Here is a 16,857-nt window from a genome sequence, read left to right as displayed (position 1 = left end):
GGGCTGCTGAAGTGGAGTGAGACAAACTCGACCACTATGCCATGAGGCTGGCCCCCTAATGACATATTTTTTTTAATTTAAAAAATATATTAATTTTTCAACTGGTTCCCTGTGTGGGTTTAATTCCCTCCAAGATATCAAGTCAGGATCACACTATGGGGGCTACGGAGTCAGCTCAAGAAGGAAGTGTGCACAGTGCAGACAAATGCCCACAAGAAAATGTTTATGCACCACACACAATTTAGCGAAATCTTCCACAAGTGCGGGCACTTGCTTGCTGCCATTAGTTCCTTGGGTTTGGGGGGATTAATCATGCCTGTGATCTGAGTGCACGGTAGAGTGGAGGAATCTTCCTTTTTTCCCTCTCCATGGGGGAAAACACATTCTAATCCGCTTAAGTATGATGGACAACACAGATGATTTTGTTCCGTTCAGTGTCAATATTTTGTTAAAAATAAATAGAATATTCTTTACAATTTTCTTAGAACTGAATTTTAGTCTTGTTAATTCTAGAATGACATAATGATTATTTTTGCCTATTAGGTCCTTCTGCAAAATATTTTATATAAAAATTATTTTTTATTTTTTTCTGATAAAAGTACACAGCCACCACATCTACGCAGTCACTATTGACACTGGATACATTTTGCTTTATCTAAGTGAGGTTGAAATCTGTTTTTGCTTTTGTTTTTCACGTGATTGTCTCCATACTCTGTATAATTTGGTGCCTGATTTCTTACATTTAATATGCTATTCCCATGTTTACTTGACAGTCTTTAAAAATCATATTCCACAATTGATGTTTGATTTTATCTAACCATTTTTCCATTGTTAGCCATATTATTGTGTTGCAATTTATTTTCAACCACAAATACTGTGTTAGGAAGCTCTGTAATACAGTTTCTCTGTTTTTAAGTTTATTTATTGGATGCAAGTCCCCCCAGTGGATGACTGTCTTATTTCAAAAAGGTTGTGCCCCAATTGCCTGTGAACGAGATAGGATTTTGTGTTACTCTCCCTTTAGATGTGCAATACAATACGACAACTTCAGGGACTGTATTTATCACAAGGGACAAACATGGGTGCTCTCCTCCAGTTTTCTTAATATTCCAGTTTTGAAGAGATATGTGTTGAGTAGGGTTGTGAGTTACTTGAAGGTGGTAGTGTTTTCAGCTCTTTTCCTTTCAGGATTCTAACACAATCTATGGTTATCGTGCAGAATGAACTGTTGCAGCTGAGAAAGAAGCAATAGATTCTTCTTACAAATGGAACATGTACTTTTAATTCCATAGCTTGTCGGCCTTCAGAAGGTTTTAAGAGAATCTAAAAAGGTGGTGGGGCCAGGAGAATGGTTATGAGGTTTTGTTGTAGCATGATGAAAATGTTCTAAAGTTAAATTCTGGTGATGGCTGCACCGACCTGTAAACATGCTAAAAACTGTTGAATTGTCCATGGAAGGCAGCGGATGCGACGGTGTGTTAATTTCATCTTAATGAAGTTGTTGTAATGAAAGGCAGTGTGCTGAAATCATCTCTAGGCTACTTATCTTTCTAGTTCAGTTATAACAATAGCTCCCTTGGCCCACGACAATGACCGCCACCAACCAAAACTCACCACTTGTACCATCACATCTTCACCAATACCACCACCAACATCAACATCATCACCTCTTACCACCACCACCACTTCCTCCATGCCCCCACCACAACCACTACCATCTATTGCTGCCCCCACCTCCGCTACCACCATCACCACCACTGCCTTCACCACCGCCACCACCTCCACCACCATCACTGCCAATGTCACCACCACCTCCTGCATTAGTACCACCACCACGAATAGCATCTCTACCACCATCCCATCAACATTCTCACCATTGGTACCAACATCACTGCCACTATCATTACCTAATGCTACCACCGCTTCTACCGCCTTTACCACCGTCTCTACAAAACATCACTGCCATGACCTTCAACACTTCCACCCCACCATCACTGACATTACCATCACCATCACTGTCACCACCACCGCCACCATCTCCATCACTGTCCCAGAACCAACATCACTGCCACCGCAATCACACTATCACTACCACCATCTCCACCACCACCTCCACTCGTTGAACACTTGCTTTTGACAACCAGTGTAATAGGTAAGATACATATAAATATATATAAAATCCCATTTGTCCTGACAACAACTCCAAGGAGTCTCATTATCATTCTTTATAGATGAAGAAACTGAAAGTCAAAGAGGTTAAAACATCCTCCTCAAGGTAAGCGTGGAGTTGGAATTCCAACCTAGGATTTTCTAACAGTTGTGTTTAGTCTCCACCATTCACAGAGCCTCAAATAACTTTTCTCCTTTTTGCAAAGGTTGTTAATTAAGTTTGTAGAGTTATACTAAACAAAGCATTTTTAGTCACAGAAAAATTTAACAAATATTATGAAAAGAAAGTATTATGTCTTTATGCACAAAAGCAAGCAAACAGTCTAACTATATCAGGTAAAGTTTAAGTTCTATTATTAATTTGTAGGCTAAATAGTCAGATTCGAATTTGGAGATGTTTTTACATTAAAGAAATCCTCAAGGGCATATTGAAAAACACAGATCTCTTTCTTTTTCTTTCTTTCTTTTTTTTGCTGAGGAAGATCAGCACTGAACTAACATCTGTACCAATATTCCTTTACTTTATATGTGGGTCACTGCCACAGCATGGCTGACAAGTGGTGTAGGTCCAGGTGGAGGATCCAAACCTACAAATCTGGGCCACTAAATTGGAATGTGCTGAACTTACCCACTATGCCACGGAGCCAGCTCCAAATCTTTTTTAAAAAAAATCCCTAAATGCAGGAATTTTGTACATTAAGTGTAGGAAATGTTAGGGGTTGTGAGGTAAGTTTCAAAGTTTTTTGAAAGTGACCTTGGAGGCTCTTACTGAGTTGTATGGAGACAAGCCAGTGAGGGCAGAGGGTGTGGATCAGCCAAGGCACTCTAATCTGTCTGGCAATGGGCTTCATATCACCCAAAGACAAGTTGGTACATAATACCCTTTACTCTAAAAATTGTTTTGGATGATGCCTTCAACATTTCTACTTGGAGCAGGTGTCTACTTGGAATCAAGGGAGATCGTTGGCTGGTGTATGTGGAGAAGACATCCTAGTGGGGAAGACAGTTTTAGAGCACTGCTCTCTAACTGTTCAATAGCATCAAAGAAAGATTGATGAAATGGTCAAAAATCATCATTCCCTTTCACGAAGCTAAGTGAATGTAGTTAATGGTGAGGTAGGAAGAAAGGAAAAAGAAGAAATCAGGTAGAAATCTTAAAACATATTTTGAATCTGGGTTGCATGATACTGGAGAAGACAAATTTCCTAAGAAATCACTTTGGCATCACGTCTTTATCCCCAAATCTCAGTGGTGCCTGTTGGGAGATCTGAACCTGCAGTAGTCTTTCCAGACTAATGTCCCCTGGATGTTCCTTGATGACTTAGGATCCTCTCCGACTGTTTGAATAAGCATGAAAATACCAGCTCTCTCACATTTCCCCATGTCCTGAGAGCCCTCATCAGAGAATGCTCTCCTTACTCCTTTCTACTGTCAGAACCTGCCTCCTCCTCCACGGCCAGCTCAATTTCCAACTCATCAGGAAGCTGCCTTTGGCTGCCTGCACCCAAGGAGTCCTCGCCTTCCTCTGGTCTCCAGCGGCACTCATCCATCCACCATCAGCTCAGCAAGAACTGATCACTTCCAGCTCCTTTTGTGGCCGCTGTTCCGTACAAATGTCTGGTTACCAAGCCCTTGATTGCAAACTCCGAGTGCGCAAGGATTCCCACAAACATGATTCGGATCTCGCCCACTCTCCTGTCCAAATCAGGGCTTCAGCACAGTGGACATTCTCAGAAAATGTTATTGTAGATGAAGAGAATGGTTTTAAGCATATATGAGGGGCAACAAAAGTGATGGGTAAGAATGACGTCAGTTGCAGGTTTATAATCTGATTGGATAAAGGGCGAATGTGAAGTATATAAAGATGGAAGAGATGCCTGGACTCCAGACTCATGACGTAGCTGTTGATCAGAGAGGTCTGGGTCAGGCTGTACGGAAGAAACCCTCAGGAGAACTGCGACAGCCTGGACACGTGGATTCAAGCTGCGAGCTGGCTTCCATGCCATCACTTAGTATGGCAGCCCAAGCATCATGACGGGAGATCCAGGCAGGATTCGGAGGGGTCCAGCTTCATTTCCTAAGCCCCATCAGGGAGGAAAATAGCTTCTGAAGAGCCAATTTATTTGGACAATGTCATCCATTTTTTTTCCTGCTTAAAACAGGGATTCCAGAGAGTTTGTTCACTTGTTCAGCCAACCGGTGGGTTACATGTTTTTACAGTCAGGATCATTCAAGAGAGACCCATAGATCTGCAGTGTCTCACCTGGCAACCGGTCCTCTTAATGCATATTAAAGAAATACTTCGGAAAGTAGATGAAGGGAAATAACACTAAAGTGGAGGAGGGCTCCCTTCTCTCTCTAGTGGGGAATTCAACAATCTGCGCCCCTTCCTGCAAGAAGATGTTGGGATTTACGGACCACTTTGACATGTGAGGGATCTGTTTCCACCTTTTCTCAAATCCCTTCGAATGTGCGAAAATTCTGAGAGAAGCCCTGACCGATTTGCTGTTATATTTCTCACGTAGAAATAAATTGATTTTCCATGTTGAATTTTACTCTTCCATCCATTTACCTTTGGATCCAGTAATGATCCTGATTTCTTTTCATTTGTCCCATTTATGTGCCATCTCTGGCACTCTCTCTCCCCTTTCCTGCCCTGGCATTTTCTTTTTTCTGCTGTAGTCTCCCTAAACAGCCTTCTTTCATCCTTCCAGCTGCCCTTTCTCCAGCCTTCAAATCCCTCCCAACCCCCACTTCCTTTAAGAAACTGTCTCTTTTGATCTCCATGACAACAGCAGCACCGTGTCAATTTATTTGTGCGGTTTGCAAGTGCCTGCATTTTACGTGTCCATCCAAATCAGCTTGCAAGCTGCCTGTGGCAGATTCTTCGCTCTTTAAAGAGATGGAAAAACAGGGGTGATGTGCAAATGCTCCTGGCACTGTGGAGGATGGGAGTGATTAGAACAGGCATCTCTTCTTCAGCAAACCACCAGCCAGGTTCTGTTTCCAGCACACTCCCCTCCCCCTTTCCACTGCAGGCAAAGAATGGACTTTGCTCAATGCCGGGATCCACCTGCTGACCAGGGGAGCTAAAATTCTGCACTGCAGAATTCTGCATTCCAAGAGCACCACCGTACTTGGGCACGTTGAGTAATTCAGTGGAAAAATGAATTGAAAATTTTCCTTTTAGATTCCTCCCAATTTACTTAAAATGTAACCTGTCCTCATTTCCCTCTTTTTTTTTTTGTTTTTGAGGAAGATTAGCCCTGAGCTAACATCTCCCGCCAATCCTCCTCTTTTTGCTGAGGAAGACTGGCCCTGAGCTAACATCCACGTGCATTTTCCTCCACTTTATATGTGGGACGCCTACCACAGCACAGCTTGCCAAGTGGTGCCATGCCCGCACCCGGGACCTGAACCGGCAAACCTCAGGCTGCCAAAGTGGAACGTGCAAACTTAACCACTGTGCCACTGGGCTGGGCCCTCATTTCCCTCTTATTGTAGGGGTGGGGGACTGCCTTTTTCATCCTTGTGTAATTCCTCCAGCTCCTTCACTGCTCGCCAACGTAGACAGCAGCTACTCAATAACTTGTTCAGCGGAGGAGTGCATTCGATTTTACAACCGTGCACTGGGGGCCTATTCTGTACAAGGCTCTGTGGGCAGGGCAGACCTACAGTCCCTCCGCCATGAAAGAGCGGGAGGCTTGTGGTGCTGAAAGTTTGTACAGGGTCCTATGGGAGGGAAAAGTGAGCAGAGGGATTCCCAGAGAAGGGGACACTTCATCTGAGCTGAAAGGAAGACCAGCCTCTGCTGAGGAGGGGGCAACATCACAGGAAAGCAGTCAGCACACACAGCTGCCCTGGGTGAGAGGACAAGAGATGCCCAGGGATGGAGAACAGCTCCGAGTGACCCTTCAGGGAGGTATCTGTGGTGATTGTGGGGCTGAGGGATGGCGGGAGTGTAGAGGAGGTTAGGCAAACACCCAGAACCTCTGAATGAGAAACACTCTGTGGTGAGGGGGCTGGCAATCCACGTTTTAACAAGCCCTCCAGGGGATTCTGGTGTACTCTCAAGTCTGAGAACCACTGTGGTTGTCATTGGGGTGTCATTAAAAGGTTTAGAATTGCCCTCACTTGGGATGGACTAGTCAGTTAAAAAGTGATGGCTGTGCCTTCTCTGATTTTTCGGGTCACCAATAACCCATTTTCCTGGTGTCTTTGCAGAACAAAAGGATTGAATGCAAATAAGACTGCAAGACCACTGTCGTCCCTCAAGCCACACAGCAGCAAGGGGACTCTCTTCACATGGTGGCTTGTTTGGAGGGAGACCAACTGCCTTACTGGACAGAACACTGCTGTGGCTCCGTAGCCCCCGTGGATATCATGGCAGAGCAGCCTCTCTACATGAATGGACAATGGACTTCAAGGGAGAAGAAATGTTTTACATCGCCTCAAAACACATTTTCATTCTTGCCTCTCTCCTTAGAGTTGCATTACACTAAATATACTATCTATTTCATAGGTCTTATACAAGCAATTTGCATGGCCCTATGGCTCCCTCCCCCAAATTATTGTCCATTGAAGGGTTGGGAAAGAATTAGGGGACCACATGTTATGAAATAAAAAAAAAAAATAGACTCATGAGCTGAGAATGAGACATGCTTAGAACAAAGGGAGCTATTCAATTCAGGTGTGAGAAATAATGATGAATGGCAGAATGTTTGAACTACACTACCTTGAGAGGCCAAGAACTTTGACTTGTAGCCAACAGTCACTGTATTCTAGTCAGACTTGGCAGCTGAGGGGGAGATGGCAGCCAAGGGGGTGTGTCAGCTTGGAACACAAAGTCGAATTTCAGAAACAGGTACTTAGAATGTTATGGAATGAAATTGAGATTAACTACCGCAAAACAGGACTCCATTTATTCAATTGCTAAACTGTAGAAATGGCTCCCATTTCATTCATTCACTCATTCATTCATTCATCTAACCAGTAAACATTTGTTGAATAGCTACTCTTGCCGGGCCCCTCTTTTTTCTGAATTTTGCTGTCTTTTGCATAGCACACTGTCTGGTAGCCACATAGTGCATTTCTCATCATACATAAAGGCTGAACCAGTGGTTTCTGCCAATGACCTAAGAAAGGAATTCATGGCACATTCACAGACTAGGGTTAGTTTTGTATATATCCGCACCGAGAAGCCGTCTCCAGGAATATCCTTCGCCTAATGTCAAGGTCTCTAGATGTCATGACTCCTTCTTAAGGTTCCATTGCCAACTCAGGTAGTTGGTGAAGATGGGGAGGTGGCTGCCACAGCTCAATGAAACCAGAGACGACTTCCGAGAATAGAGTTGGTCAGAAGGGTGATGGCTCAATGTCCCAGTGTCTAGAAGCGTAGTCAGTCACAGGGAAGTGGCAGGGAGAGTGGAAGTGCCCTGGGTTCCGACCAAGGAAAGAGCAGGGAGAGAATGAGGAGGGGGGCTATGGAAGTTTCCTGGGTCAAAAGGGAGTGTAGCCAAGGTCCAGCCAGGAAAGAATCTATCTGGAGGCTGTGAGGTTTTGGGAGACTGGTCCAGTTTGCACATCTAAGTCTACAGGTGATGGGGATTTAGAGGGCAAGGAGTTTTGTTTTGGATGCCAAGAGGGAGTGTGTACTAGCCAGTGAGCATCAGGCTGGGGTCCCAACTATTTAGTGGTAGCTGGGTGATCCCAAAGGGCTCGGCTCCTTCCATGCAGATGGGGGGACCCAACCTGGAGTAGCTCCCCCTCAGGTAATGTGAGCTCCTAGAGATGGCAGAGTGGCCAAGGAGAGGGGGGGCTGACCCATTAAAAGGCCACATAGATCTGGGGAGGACACGGTTGACCCAGATATGTTAAGTAAGAGCAAAAGGCAGGATTTCCAATGACAGGAAGGCTCTGTAAAGGGATGACCTGCCACAACCATATGCAGGGCTGCTGCTGTGACAGTCTTTGTAACTTCTGCTAAGTAGGGTCTGTCCAGAAGAACCAAAGAAGATCTGAGGCTCAGAAGAACCTGCTCAATGAAAGGAAGGCTCTAAATTCACACTTAAGAACAGTTTCTCAATGCTTTAAATCTCAGCACAAAGAGCCAGTTACTAACAGGAAGCTGTTTGTGACGTATTTCAATTGTACGTGGCTATTTCCCCAGGTACCCTCTTGATTCAGTGAAGCGCGGTTGACAAACTATGGTCCTGGGGCCAAGGCTGTTTGACCACTTGTTTTTATATATCCCTCTTAGCTAAGAATATATATACTTTTTACATTTTTCAGTGGTTGCAAAAAATCAAAAGAAGATTTTGTGACATGTGAAAATTACATGAGCTTTAAATTTCAGCGTTCCCGGGTTAAGTTTTGTCAGAGCTCAGCTGCATTCACTCATTTATGTATTGGCTGTGTCCACTTTTGTGCTACAATGGCAGAGTTAAGACAGAGACATTATGGCTCACAAAGATGAATGTATTTACTCTCCGGCCCTTGACGGAAATAGTCTGTCAACCCCTGTAGGACACAGTGTGGATCAAAGCCACATGCAGGGTGGAGTTCACTGGGTGGGCTGAGGATGGGGGTGGAGTGGAAGTGGGAGGAGAGGCAGGGTTGGAGAAAAGCCAGCATCTGGGCCAAGTGTTTGATGGAGTCAGTTCCCCTCCTTGCTGGGATGGCAAAGTTCTAACTTGTGTTCTATCAGAAGAAGACAAGTAATGTCTGCATCAATCGTGGGCCTCTGGTCACGGATTTAATATCTGCCACCTGCACCTTAGCGATGATTTAAGCGTAGGATGGCATTGCTCCTATACAGCTACTTACCTCTGTCTCTTATCTGTACTTGGGAATGAAAGGCACCAGCCTCAACCAAAGGAATTCAAGGCATCAGCATCATGAATGGGTAATGGAAGAGAGGGAGATTGAAAAAGTGTCTGATAGGCTACTCTGCCCTCTCAGGAACATGCTAGAAGCATTTGGACCAAATGTTCTGGTTCTGAAACGGGGGATGCTCCTGACACAAGCCCAAACACATGCAGAGAGAGTCACAGATTCTGCACAGACCCCCGGAAGGGACAGAACACACCCCCCACATCAGACCTTCCTTCTTTGGGAATTCTCACTGCTGGAAGTTAATAAGAGTATGTCTCCTCCTGAATTCTTCTGCTATTTATATAAAAACAAGGCTTGTTTCCAACTTTGGATTGTGACTGCCAGGGAAAACAGGAATGATCAGATACTTTTAAGAGGCAGCATAGTTTTATTTCCTATATTTCTGTGATTACTCAAAGCACACAGAACTTTTATTTTCAGTTGTAACTTAAAACTTTCAAAAGAATGTCCTAGTGGGAGGAATCCATCACAGGAATTGAAAGAATGTGAACTTATTTTCCCAACTTTTTAATACACAGAGAAGTTTGGCCTTTAAAAAGCTATAGAAGATCACCTGAAGTAGACTTAGTGGGTTACATCTTAGTGGATTAAGTTAAACGTATTTGCATTAGTGACATGAATCTGAAAGCATATATTGTGTTTTTCTGTTCTGCCTCATGTTGCCATAAAAATAGACTGTGGAGATTAGATGCAGAGGTGTCTCCTAGGGCAGCTTGCTCATGCTGTCCTGGCTGGAGTTCTTCCTGCAAAAGACCCTGAACAACTTGGTCCAGACTAGTTATAAAGGATAAACATAACACCCTATTTCTTCCCTCCCCTTAGGAGACAATGTCATGAAGTAGCAGATGTCATTCAATGCCTAGGTAATTCTTGATTGGACATAGGTTTTCCCTTTTTTTTCTTTGATTTTTCATCCTAACATCTACGCCTTGTTTAGTAACTTATCCACATTATTTGATTTCTCTAAGATGGCTAATGTCATTAGCAAGATGGCATAGTGATGACTGTCTAAGAAAATTAGGCACATTAAACTGTATACTCGTTCATTCACTCCGTTGATAGATGCCATTCAACTCATTTATAAAACTTAATGCAACAGTCACGTTGATTTGATCTTCCAATTTCTCTGTGAAAAGTGGAGTCAGTATTTTATGAGAACCAGCAAAACTATACATGAGACAGTCTTTTGAATACTTTTCTTGAACTTACTACCTATCCATCTATTATTAGATTATTTAAAATAAAACTTTTATTTATTTATTTACTTTTGTCGGGCCAATTTTTCAGTATTTACATTCCTGGGAGGTATTTGTTACTGGGCTGTCCAGAGCCATCAGAAGGGCAAGATCCAGGGTAGAGATCAAAATCAAGGTTGTTATTCAAAGGACCAACCTATGGAAGGATTCTAAAGTGCTCTCATCTCCTCCCCCCTCCATGGTTATCAAGTCAGTGCTGTGAGATGAGTAGGATAAGAACATGCCATGAACATGTGCTCTGATTTATTTATCTATGATATAATGAAAAGCACACTCAGACTGGAACTAATGAAAAGGGTTTGAGTTTCGGCAATGACTAATAGAGTAGCTTGCTCGAGGTCATTTTTATTAGGTGTAGAGATGGCAGTAATATCAAATTTTCCTGAAGTTTAATCCAGTGCTTTTAATACTATATAAAGTATTCTCATTATATGCTCTTCACTTGCCGTAGATGCATTTCACTTATGCTAATACTACTTAATGCATAATCTAATGAGATAATGTCAAGTTATAGTTTTACATATACTCTTCATTTTTCACTGTAAATACTATATATTCATACATTTATGTCCCTGTAGGGTTTCATGGCTAAAATTATACACAGTGTACTTAATAGACAATTAAGTAATTTTCAATATTATTCTGAACATAAATTTTATCCTAATGTCTCAATTTCAGAACCTAAACCATTTGTAAAATGTGATGTTGGTGTACCAAATACACACCCATGGCTGGTCATCAATAAATTTCTAAAATGTTCTTTTAGTTGCAACTTCATGGTTCCTACTCATTACTGTTATTTGCGTTTCTGATAATATGTTCTCTAAGTCAAAGCAAAAATATCATCCTTGCCTCCTAACTTACTGTAACCTGACAGTTTATAACCTGACAGTCGTAAAAGAGAACAATGAAAGTGCCTGCCCTCTGTTGTCTTGTACTGTGCTTGGTTCATCCAGGCTCAGAGTGAAGCTTTCAAAAGAAACCATCTGAAAGGATTGCCAGCTGATGAACAGAGATGGCCTTGGTCCTAGTCTTTAGTCCAAGTTCAGTTTATGTCCTGTCAGGGTCAATTAGCTGGAGAGGTACAGCCTTTTCACTGGAGTTGAATGGAGACATGCCTCCAACGCTGAGACCTGGCTAACCTCTCTTCCCAGCATGCCTGTGTGTCAGACCTGGATCCCACCCTCTTGGCGCCTGAGCAGCCTCTGGAAAGGTGGCCAGCATCTTCACTTTGAGGCTGAGAACCAAGAGAACTGCTTGCTGGGTTGGGAGGCCAGCCAGGACCCTTTGAGCAGGCCAGCTGGCAGCTCTGCTCTGGGACAGAGACCTGGAGTCCTTAGAGAAGGCCCATCACATGGGTACACCAAGAGAGCGAATGCAACGGAGAGATGGAGAGAGATGCAGAAGATATACCAAGTCAAGCAAATAAGCAATCAATGGTTTTACTAAAGGGATCTGCGTATTTTATATATACTCCTTTCCAGGGAGTCCAGAGGTTTCCAAAGGAAGAGGTACCCCCACTTGATATGAATATTTTAACATATACGTGAACAGTGGGAGTGCTTCCTGTATTTATTTAACAAGTATTTACTGCTCTCTTACGGAGGATGTAATGAACAAACAAAGTATCCCCTCTCCCCTCACAGAGCTTCCAGTCTGGTCAACTGTAAGAAGTTGAGAGAGAATAATCCTACTTTACCTGGGTGACTAAGACGTTCTGAAATCAGTTTGCATTTCTCTTCTCTTGCTATATAGCGGGAAGAGGTCGGACTTGCTAATACGAGAAGGGCTGACAATTCCTTAAATATTTGTAAGACATCTTGGTCATCTGGGTTTTTAATAAAGCTGCTGTAAATCCAACTCTAGAACCAATTGATTAGCTCATCAAAGAAATCTAAACTTTTGCAATTTTTCATAGCCTAAGGATTAAAGTGAGAAAAAAATTAAATAAAATTAATTTCAAGGCAACCCTTTTGAATTTCAACTGATTAGGAACAAAGGGTGTCGATTTACTTCTCAAATTACGCTAAGGATAAGTTTACAATTTGGAAAGAAAATGGTAGCAGGTAGAATGTACCTCTTGCCTATTTTCTCTAACTTTAATGGGATTGGGTAAAATTTATAATATGAGGTTGGCAGGAGAGGAAAATAACTATTTGTCAAAACTTACTATGCACGAGCCACAATCTCGGCCCTTCATAGGAATTAGTTTATCGATGGCTAAGAAGCCCATGAGACACAGTCAGACAGCCCGGGTGGAGGTCCTTGATCTGACAGCCATGAGTCCTTAGATCTTGAGCAAGTCCTTCTGACTTCAGGATCCCCTCCGTACAAAACTGAGTGCACCCAGTGCACAGATCTAGAAATAATGCACAATCTAAAGACTTGAGCACAGTGCCCGCAGAGAGCAAACGCACAGAAAGATAACTTTCCCGGGAACCCCTGCCAGGAAACACCATACTAGAGGGCACTCTTTTTCCAATGTGCTGTGCCATTTCTTGGAGGTGTAGGGGTTTAAATGCAGGAGTCAAGTGGAGCCTGAAGTTTATTAAACCCTTACGATGAAGGTCGCTGGCAATAGAGCAGTTTTGTTTTTAAATGGCAGACTAAGCCATTTTCCCATTGTATGAGCTCATCTCTGAAACATATAATTGATTGTAAGGATGCCTCAATTAGCTGTAATTATTGGGGCTTATGGAGATGTGATGTTCTAGTTAAAAGTATTCCTCAGATTACTGAAATTTAATTCAATGCCTAAATCTTCAATTTTCATATTTTATGGAAATCGTGCATCTCTTCTGCAAAGCTTCTCATTCTAAATAAAATCTTGGCCAGAGGGTGTGATACTGAGGGGTAAGAAAGTGGTAAAATCCTTCTCAGGATTTTTATCCTGAGTCGTCAGTTTGACAATTGTTTTCAGCACTGCAATATTTAAGTAATCGAAAATTTCATATTTTCAGGATAGCCCATGGCTCTAAAAAGATTTCTCATTCAAATCAAAACAAATCAAAACATTTACATGATTTTGTCCTCAAAATCTCTGACTTTAATTGCATTCTCTGGATAAATGTTTTGAGATATCTATAATAATTAAGTATTCCAAATACTGAAGGGTTTATTTTATGAGCACACGCAAATAGCAGTCAGTCAAACTGTCCTTCATTTGTATGAAATGAGATCAGTTGATTCTGAGACTGACCAGGAAAGAAGGTGACAGGCATTGTCAAAAGAGGCTTGTTCTGTCAGTATTTTTACACCAGGAGATAGACTAAAATCGGAATTTTCTGAAAAACCAAAAAATTCTCTTTTAGTCTTACAATTTTCAGGTACTTAAATATATTATCAATAAGCTGTAGTTTTAAATAGTTTTTCTGAATTTGAATAACCCCAGCAAAAGCATGTAGTAAATCGTATCAGCTTACGCAAATCCTTTTGTTTTCCAAAAGGTGTCGAGCAAGTTAGAAAATGAATCTTTATTATCTTTTACTCTACTTTTATTTTATTTAGAACCAGTTATGTTTTCTCTTGAGTTCCTATTTAGGCACTGCTTAGCATTTTTATTTAACTCAAAATATGTAAAAATACTTAAGCGCCCTTCAGGGCCCTCATCTTGCATAACATAGACAATTAAATGTGGCGCGAGTTCTTGGACATCTTCCTGTGGGCTTACAATTGAAGTGAAGTGCAGATGTCCATCTCCTCTAAAACATATCACAAATTTATTGGACCACGACTGCCATTTACTTGTCAATAAATTGTAGTAGAAAGCCAGGTGTAAAGTGATTGGTCTGTCTGATACCCCGAGCATGGGTCACATCTTTGGGTGTCCACCATCACATGCTCCGGGGTATTTCACTGTAGCGTGAATTACACCCTCGCTGTATTCAGTAGCCTGGTGTTTGGAGATTCTAACAGCTGGGATGCCTTCTCCATGGCGTTTCTGAAAGACGTAATGCTTCAGAGGCTAGTGTGACATGGAGAACACTTGTCATTCCCAACTTACATAGGCACACATTCATCCATCCATCCATTCACTCACTCATTCATGCAAACCTGCCAGCCACTGGGATCAAAGATGAAGGAGACACTCCCCACCTCTAAGGAGCTCACAGAACAGCAGAGGAGATGCAACCAAATGATCTGTAGAAACCATGTGACGGGAGCCTCGCTGAGCTACCACCACGAGTAATGAGTAACATGAGAATGAGACAATTGATTCCACTGCGGAGATTCATACATCTTCACAGAGAATCATGTAGGACCAGAGTGTTGGGTAAGCGGGACTAGACAGGCAGAGGGGGGATGTTACAAACAGTGTGAGCAGTGACATGGAGAAGGGGAGAAGACGACAGCTGTGGGCACCTGCATGGTCCCTTATAGCTAGGGAAAGATGGGGTGACAAACCTGACATGGGGTGTTACAGCCTGATGTTGAATGGCGTAGAGTGTCCTTTGGCTTTTGGTCTGTATTCAGTGGGCCATGGGCAACTTTGCCAGACTTGAAAATTAAAAATATTGAAACCTTCCTTTGGTGAAAGAAATAAATAAAAAGGGAAAGTTGTTTATTTTCTTCAAGAGAAGGTGTATTTACGGAAGCATTGCTTGTACAATGATAATTAAACAACTTTAACATCTGTCCTGAATGTTAGAGAAAGGCTGCCAAGGCGCGTCTGACGTTTAAGAGGCTTAGCCTCTAAAATGGCTGTTTTCCCACCCAAACCCTGGAGCAATCCTCCTTTCTGTCTCATATCTCTCCATTGAGTGCAACTTTTCCTTCCGGTCAGTTGTCCTGTGACCCTGAATGAATTTCTGTCTCAGTCCTACAGCTCCCGATATATTTCCATCCTGGCTGACCAATGTGGGGCTCTCTCTTTGGGCTCATGGGATTTCTCCCTCTTTCTTTACTTCCTTCTTTCTTCTCCTTTGCTGTCAGTCACCTTATATAAAATGTAAATATGGAACTTTTACACCACAAAACAAAGGCATATTGTATGCAGCATACTGTAATTTACCTATCGTGTAAATTACGGACAGGAGCATACAAGTTGGTTGAGTCAGTGCTGCACTTTCATTACATAATCAGGCCAATGTGAATCGACAAGCCAATGAATGGGCAGCCCTTACCTCATTCAATCAGTTAAATCACCGCCATATCCGTCCGTGCGCTGACAGGCCAGGCAACAACGGCCTGCTACTCTGAGATAAATCACCGTTCCGTGAACAGACTATTACAATCAGCTCATGATCTAATGGGAGCCAGGTATCCTTTTAATTGCCTACAACACGTTCATCCTTTTGACGTTAAGAAGAAATTTAACTGCAATTTACTGACTTTTGCTGCTGTTTTTAACAGAGAGAAAAAGGATGGAAAGCCTTTTTAAAGCCTCGTTAAGTTTCCATTCTTAGTTATAAGAGCTCCGTAGATGGACACCTGTTTCACGCAGGACCCAAAAAGCTTTAGGGGCCACGGTAATGGCTGGTCTTTTTCAGTGGCAAAAGGTAAGAGAAAGCGGAAGGCCAGTGGGTGGAACTTGAGAGTCTTTAATTCGAGACAGAGTGAGTCAGCGTTCCTTTTGTAGAGTGGCCGGCTTCGGACGGAGTTATGGCATGCTGTGTGCCTTTCATTACAAAGTGTGTGATGCTCACAGCTGGCGGATGAGCTCACAAAGAGGAAGGAGACCCCTCCCCACACTGCTCAGCCTGTGCTGTCTGAGCGGCTACACAGTCATGGCATACTGCCGCTGGAATCGCAAGTGTACAAAGCTGATGCAAACGGGCTTGCTGCATTAACATGTGCGAACACCAAGGGTGGTATCCACCCCAACAATGAAAATCCGTTTTTGTTACAGACACTGGCCGCTTTATGTTAGAGCTGATACTAGAAGGAAAAACCCAACAACAGGCGCAACGGATTAGGTTTTTAGGTGACAAGGGGTGTGAGACTTGAAGCCCTGCTTTCTTCTCTGAGTGAGAATGCAGAAAGAAGATGAGGAAAGAGGTAAGAAGAAAACCCATGTGAGGAGAGAAATCTAGAACTGGAAGAGCAAGTGCAAGTTTACAGAAGTTTTCACCCAACAAGAGGACTCTAGATAAAATGGAATTCGGCCTAAGGTAGTTAGTTCCAAGAGCACGTTGGGAGGATGACTGATTCCCAAGGCAGCTTCACCCACCAGACAGGTGACTTCAAAATCACTAGGGCAGAGGTGCCTAACGCTCCAGAACATAAATCAACACCGCTTCCTTCACTGAGAACATTTTGCTGTGAAAAACATGTTGCCAGACAAAACAGTGTGCTGTGTGGTGAGGTGTTTTGCATTGAGGCTCAGACGTTCTCTCCCAGCAACTGGCGACAAGCCCTTGGCTGGCCAGCAGCCAGTCTGCATCCGAGGGCCACACTTGAGGTACCACTGCCTCAGACAGCAGCTGGTTCAGCGGCCCACCTCACTGGGAGGAAATGAAGGGGTGTGCTCGAGGACACAGCAAGCTAGTGGCACGGCAAGGACTTCTCTCCTTTCTGCCAGTTCAGTGGACTATCTGCC

At 43.0% G+C, this 16,857-nt stretch overlaps 1 protein-coding gene across 1 annotated transcript in view; it reads right to left on the bottom strand.

Moving 5' to 3' along the window:
* The window catches only part of LOC124234382 (Down syndrome cell adhesion molecule-like), a 684,040-nt gene that overhangs the window by 102,615 nt on the left and 564,568 nt on the right, over positions 1–16,857 (bottom strand). The window lies entirely within an intron of this gene.

This window comes from Equus quagga, unplaced genomic scaffold, assembly GCF_021613505.1.
Source record: "Equus quagga isolate Etosha38 unplaced genomic scaffold, UCLA_HA_Equagga_1.0 73442_RagTag, whole genome shotgun sequence".
Taxonomy (NCBI): domain Eukaryota; kingdom Metazoa; phylum Chordata; class Mammalia; order Perissodactyla; family Equidae; genus Equus; species Equus quagga.
Note: the sequence above shows the minus strand (reverse complement) of the source record. Positions and strands in the feature narration are given on the sequence as shown.